The 5847-nt window shown below is 55.7% G+C and overlaps 1 long non-coding RNA gene across 2 annotated transcripts in view; it reads left to right on the top strand.

Moving 5' to 3' along the window:
- LOC111744242 overlaps nt 1-5557 on the top strand; it is a 9023-nt gene extending 3466 nt beyond the window's left edge. For both annotated transcript variants that reach the window (XR_002782066.1, XR_002782065.1), the window contains exons 3-4: nt 3675-3823; nt 5331-5557. This is a non-coding gene — a long non-coding RNA (uncharacterized LOC111744242). The remainder of the gene's footprint in view (nt 1-3674; nt 3824-5330) is intronic.
- The last annotated feature ends 290 nt before the right edge of the window (nt 5558-5847 follow it).

The raw sequence follows: 5847 nt of genomic DNA, 5'->3' as shown, positions 1-5847 counted from the left end.
TTACCAAGCATTTGGATTCAGTCTTAGAACAGCAAATATTGATTCAAGAAGCTGCCCAAAGGAGCTGACATTTTTATAGTCAACAAATCAGACCAAGCCCCTCCCACCTCCCATTAGCCAAAGGCCCTGTCTCTCTGCAGCTGCCAGGGCACATTTCTGTCACCTGTGCCTGGGAAGAGGGGGAAGAGCAGGTGGGAAATGTCTACTGCTGACGTCACCACTTCACCTTTAGAGAGAATGGGGAGCCTCCCCCCAACCCCTGCTGCAGGGATGGGACTGCAGGGAACCAGCCAGCTGGCCTGACAGGTGTCAGAGTCCCTTGGGGCAGCAGAACCTGGCACTGAACCCCAAAGACAACAAGCACACCCCCATACACAGCTTCCTCCTGTGGTGGGTACTCCTATGCTTAGCACAGCTCGATGGCTGTCAGCCATGGATGAGGAACCTGGGGCCCAAAGAGGAAAAGCGACTCTTCAAGGTAAACAGCAGGACGGCGAGATGCCCCCGCATCTCCTGTTCCAAGTTGGAAATGAGAGGCTCTGCCCACATGCCCCAGCGCCTGGCAGTCACACTGCCACCTCTGCGCCCGGCTCGAGCAGCCGCCTCTACCTGGAACGCCTCCCTTCCCCAACCCGTTTGCAATGCTGCTCGCCAGTCACAGCTTCGCTCACCTGTCACCTCTTCAGGGAATCTTCCCAACTCCCTCCGCTCTCTCCCCACCCTCCCGCACCTTGGGGCAGGCAGCAAGCGCCGTTCCTTCCTTCGTTCCTTCGTTCCTTCGTCAGTGCTCCCAAAGCACAGGCCTGCCTCCTGTCTGGTGGCATCGCACTGTTTCGTGGGGGGCGGGCCTTTTCTTGCACTGTCTCTCAGTCCTTCTGGGCCAAGAGCCCCAGCAAGAGCAGGAGCTGTGCCTGACCCGCCCCTCCTGCCCCAGAGAGCCTAGGAAAGTGCCTGGCATTCGGCAGACACTCAGTCAGTGCCCGTGGAATGGAATTAGAACAGTCCAGAACATGCGACGGAGAAACCGAGGAGCAAACTGGGCTGCATCTGGACCAGAGAGGAAGCTGGCCGAGCCCCGGGCAGGCCCACCGCGAGAGGGAGGCCTGTGTGCCTGTGTGTGCCCACTCGGCCTTCTCCACGCATCTGCCCATCACCTAGGAGTGGCGCTTCTGTTCTGGGTCAGGCCCCGGACGTGTGCTGGGAAGGCAACGGCGTGAGGACACGCAGCCCTGCACCCTGGAGCTTCCAGGGCACAGGGCCTTTCCACTCCCGAGCTGGCCAGCCTCTGTGAGCTGAGGCTCCAGGACCCCATGCGGTGAAGGCGGCTCTGGTCAGTACTAGCCCCAGGCAAAGCTGCAGGGGGAAGATAGTGCTCACTATTGCTGTGCACCAGAGGTGCTCCCCTCCCGGGCCGGGGTAGGGGTTGATTTCACCGCCCCTTGCGGTGGGGTGGGTGCCTGGAGCTGGCTCGGGGCAGAAGCGATGCAGACCCCTTCTAAAGTGGATGCACGAGTGGTGTATTTCATCACCTGCACGAGACCCTCCAGGATCCTCTTTTCTCCTGAGTGAGCAGTTCTGTGCCCTGAGGCCTAGTAGTGGGGCAGCTCTGCTACTCTCCAAACCGAGCGTCCTCGTCTGCTGTGCCCAAGGCTACTGCCCCATGTGCCACCAATTCTCAGATGGGGTTGCGGGGGGGGAAGTTGTGCAGGTCAGCGGCCTGTCTTTTGACAGATGACCCAGGAGTGCTCTTGTTCACATCTGTCAGCCTAAACTTTGTCACGTGCCCACACCTACCACAAAGGCATCTGGGAAATGTAGTTTCTAGTGAGGCAGCCATGTGCCCAGCTTAAGCTCGGCAAGCTTTATTGTTTGAATGAAAGAGGGAGCATGGATTCTGGGGGCAGTTAGTGTTCTTGGACTTACTCTCCCACCTTAAACAGTGCCTAGGGCCCCTCGCCAGGCCCTGACTGTTCACAGCCCATCCCCAAGCCAACTGGGGCTAGAGGTCTTTTGTCGCCTTCACGTTCCGCCTTCCAGCTCTGAAGGGCCTTGGTGTCCTTTCTCTCGTCTGTGAAGAAGGACTTCAGACCCCGATCGCTGGGGTTTCTTCCAGCACTGACACTTGACGTCCGTGATTATTTAACCTCTCCAAGCATCAATTGTGTCGTCTACAGAGATAAAAGTAGTTCTTGCCTCAGAGGGTTGCTGTGAAATCATCTAATGTTGGGCCTGACATATAAGAAATAAGTGCCTGCTATAATCAAACAAATCCGAGTTCCATCTGTCAGCTCCCGAGAAAGAATCTGATGTGCTTGCTCACCCTGAGGCCTGATGCGGTGTCAGTAACTACGTGGCACACGCGGTCAGACCCTCCTTCTGCAGCAGGTGACAGACCTCCCTAATCCATCGAGATGTTCTCGGCCTGAGCCAGGGAGCCCCACCGATCAGTCCAAGGGGGCATGCCGTCCGCCAGGAGGCCGTCCTCCGTCAAGCCCAGGTGTGCGCCCCAGTCAGCCTGCATATACCCCTGTCGTGGCTTTCGTTACCCCCTCCTGTAATTTCCTTTTTACTTGTCTGTGCCCGAGCTAGGCTGGGTTCCATCAGGCAGGGACTGCAGCTGGTCTCACGGTCTAGCCCAGTGCCTGGAACATTGCATATATTCAAAACCCTGCGGCTGGCAAGTGGGGACCACGTTCTCTGCCTCTGGAAGCTGCTGCCGAAGCTGTGGGGTGGGTCCCCCCAGCCAGATTTTCCCTGCGGGGCCAGCTGGACACTTCCGAGTGAGCAGGGACAACCAGCACTTGTAGGACCCGAACCAGGCCAGCAAGCATGGAGGCCTCCAAGCTCCCCCCGCCCCAGGGCCCATGGGCGTCTGCCTGCGCCTCGGGCTCCAGGCTGCACGGCAGCTTCCAGCTTAGCAACTAATGGACCTGGGAGAGTCGGGCACCTGCTCTAGCAGACTGATGCTCAGCGTCACCTGGGCGACGGCGGAGAATGGGGGCTGGAGGGGCTGGGGGAGGGGAGCTGCCATCTGCCTGCCTAGCCCAGAGCGGTGCTCACCGCTGAGACTCAGGCAGGCCGGGAGTGGGGGCAGTGATCACAGTTGTCCTCAGGAGACCCGGTCGAGCTGTGTGGAGAGCTCACAGACGAGGTAGAGGGAGCAGCTTGAGACCTGGGTTTCCAGCGTCCTGGCTCACGGCCACACAGAGTCGTCTGCTGTTTGGACTGTAAGATGTGGTTACCGGACATGGTTCCAGTGGAGGCCACATGTGACCCGAGGGGACTGGGAGGCCTATGTGCACCACTTCTACCCGCTGGCCTGCCATGGGCCCTGAAAAGCCCGACTAGGGACGAAGCCAGGAAGGTCACCTTACTAAGAATACTTCTTGGCCACCCAATGTAATATTGCAGCCATTTTATACATAAGGCACCTGAGACTCCGAAAGGGTAAGCGACTTCTAAAGGTCACATAGCTTGGAAACGAGGTCACGCACCTCCTGGCATCGGGCTTGTCTCCCCGTCCTCCAGGCCCCCGTGCTGAGGGTTCATCCCTCTCAGCAGCCGTTGCTTTGTCCTGCGCCAGACACAGGTCAACTCCCTGGGCAAGGGTCACGGAAGAACGGTCACTAACAATTGCTGAATACTTAAAAATTTTCTGTCCCTGCCGTTTAAAGGTGATTTAAACAGCACCCCTGGACCAGGTGCTGAGGGTGAAGACGGCGAGCCATGGGCCCCGACCTCCAGAACTTTGGAGCTGGAGGTGGACCGAACACCCACAGAGTGCTCAGTGATGAGTCGGTGGTATCTCCACCGACACCCTTGGGTAAGTAACGACAATGACAATAATACAAACACCTCTTAGGCATAAGGGAGAAAATGTGTTGAACCATATTTGAACCCCCATCTCTTCCATGTCTGCTACCAACCTTCTCTGGGTTCAGCCAGGGCTGCCTATCGCTTCCTTCTGGGAGGTTCAGAGTCATTACTACAGGGAGACAGAGGAGAAGAAATCATGCAGATTTCGAGATTCTTAAGGTTCCTTTCAGAGGCAATAGTTGTGGAAGTCATCACTATTGATTTATAAAATTAAGAAATTTTTTTTTTTTTTGCAAGGCCAATTTTAATCACATTCATTCAACAAGTATTTATTGAGTGTCCATGTAAGAAACATCCAAACCGGTAGGGAATTTTTATGAGTTTATTTGAGCCAAACTGACGACGGTTGCTGGCAAGCAAAATCTCAAAGGATTGAGAAAACGCTCCTGAGAATGGCAGTTTTATAGCTCATTTCATACATTAGAATAAAAGGAGGAGCCCTCAGGAGGAGGATGTGACATCCATTGGTGGTAGATCAAGGGGGCTGGAGGAAGCAAAGTGGGGAAACCTCTGGGATTGATAAAAAGTAAACCGGAGGGACACACGAACTTCTTTTACATCAGCGGGTGCAGGATAGTTAATAATTACCACTTACAGCGAGCATAGGGCAGGTATGGGGCGGGGCCAAAATGACGATGAGGGGTTCTGTGGCCTCTGCTCTGGTGTGGAGGTTTGCCTGGAGGTGTCCGGAAAAAGGGGATTACTCTGACATTCCCAGACATTCCCAGGGTATGTTATCTTAGATGCGAAAAGACAATAGACAGGCTCACTTAAGGTAAAGACTGACCTTGTCAAGGAAGCCACAGGCCTAGGACGAGACTAGCGCCATGACTCGCTGTCAGTTAGGAATGTCTGTGCTCAGACCATCCCGTGCGGTTGCTTTTGGTAGGGCCCGCCAGGCAGGCCTCCCCCGAGGTTTAGTGTGTGGCCCTTTTTCTTCCCCAGGGGCCTATTTTGTGTCACATACACAGTTTCCATATACACAGTGGGAAAGAAGCCAATAAAGAATGAGCCTCCAGGAGGGGTTGGGGTTACCCTGCCTTGTGGGGAGGCGGGGTTATAGTTGCGGTGAGGGCGTGTGGAAGGTAGAGGTGGAGGCCGGTGGGGCCTCCTGGACCAGGGGTCCTCATGGAGAAGGGGCACCAGTGTGGGGACACTGCCCAGCTCTGCCTGAGCACCCACAGGCTCTCTAGTGGGTGTCATCACAGAGTGGTCAGGTGTCCACAGCATCTGTGCCAAGAACCATGTGTGGCCCCCAGACAGCCCGCTTAGTCCTGGGACGTAGGGAGAGAGAGGCCTGTCCACACCCCCAGCCTTGGCTCAGGGCCTACGCCCTATCTCCTCTTCTGTGGCCCGAGACACGCTGGCGAATTCCCGTTCTCGTCATGTGATGTGGGGTTCGGATGCCCCTTCGCCTGGAATGTCCTATGTCTTCCTCTGTCCTTATCCCTCAGAACAGACAAGTAGAAGTGGAAATCCTGGGTCAAAAGGCATCGGTGCTTCTAAGCCAGATGCTGCAGACCGCCACCTCGTGTCCAGGGGAGTGGGCCAGCCGAGAACGCCACCAGCAGTGGACAAAAGCACCACTTCCTTCCCTGCGAGAGTCAGCATCCAGGTCACTGCTTGCGATTTGATGAGTGGAAAAGATGCCCTGCTCTGGAGGTGAAGCCTGGCGTGTGGGTTTAGAAGCAGGTTTGGGGGTGGGGGGGAGCAGATGCGGGGGGACAGGCCGGGCAACCTCGGGTGTGCTCCGTGGCCTCTGTTTTTTCATCTGTAGAATGGGGATACGTCGTGGAATTGCTATGAGGTTTAAATAGGATCATGGAAAAGCTATGTGGAGCATGGAAAATGGTTAATAAATGGACCATTTTCATGTCTTTGGCTAACAGTGAAGTGGAACTTGCCTATTTCTCATCTTCTCCAACAAATAACGTGTTTGTTTTTTTGCCCACTCTTGTGTGGAGTATGGGA

This window comes from Pteropus vampyrus, unplaced genomic scaffold (genome assembly GCF_000151845.1).
Source record: "Pteropus vampyrus isolate Shadow unplaced genomic scaffold, Pvam_2.0 Scaffold6, whole genome shotgun sequence".
NCBI lineage: Eukaryota > Metazoa > Chordata > Mammalia > Chiroptera > Pteropodidae > Pteropus > Pteropus vampyrus.
The sequence above is the reverse complement of the archived record's forward strand: the minus strand, read 5'-3'. Positions and strand labels throughout refer to the sequence as shown.